Source organism: Penaeus monodon, chromosome 24 (genome assembly GCF_015228065.2).
Source record: "Penaeus monodon isolate SGIC_2016 chromosome 24, NSTDA_Pmon_1, whole genome shotgun sequence".
Lineage (NCBI taxonomy): Eukaryota > Metazoa > Arthropoda > Malacostraca > Decapoda > Penaeidae > Penaeus > Penaeus monodon.
Genome location: NC_051409.1, coordinates 40,407,370 through 40,407,666, shown reverse-complemented (window position 1 = coordinate 40,407,666; position 297 = coordinate 40,407,370). Strand labels below are relative to the sequence as shown.

The following is a 297-nucleotide window of genomic DNA, read 5'->3' as shown; positions in this document are numbered from 1 at the left end:
GGTTGCAGGTGGGGTTCGTGGGGATAAAGAGGTTGGGGAGAAGATTTCGAGGCAGTTTGGGTGAGGTTGGTAGCTGGCGTGAGAGGAGCGTAGAGGTTGTGGGTTAAAAAAGGTAGGGAAGGGAAGTTTGGGGGGGGGGTAAGTTGTGGTGATGGGGTTGATGGAAAAGCCGTTGGAGTTTGTTGCTTAATTGTCACTTTTATCATACTTATTCCAACTCACTTCCTTTCACTTTCGCTCTGTCTTTCTATTAACTATTTTCTGTGGGGTTGGGGTGGGGGAAGGGAGGACTTTTGA

At 48.5% G+C, this 297-nt stretch overlaps 1 protein-coding gene across 1 annotated transcript in view; it reads left to right on the top strand.

The window, feature by feature from the left end:
- Window positions 1-297, top strand: part of LOC119588968 (calsenilin-like) — an 11,714-nt gene that overhangs the window by 9,774 nt on the left and 1,643 nt on the right. The gene's annotated exons all lie outside the window — the stretch shown is intronic.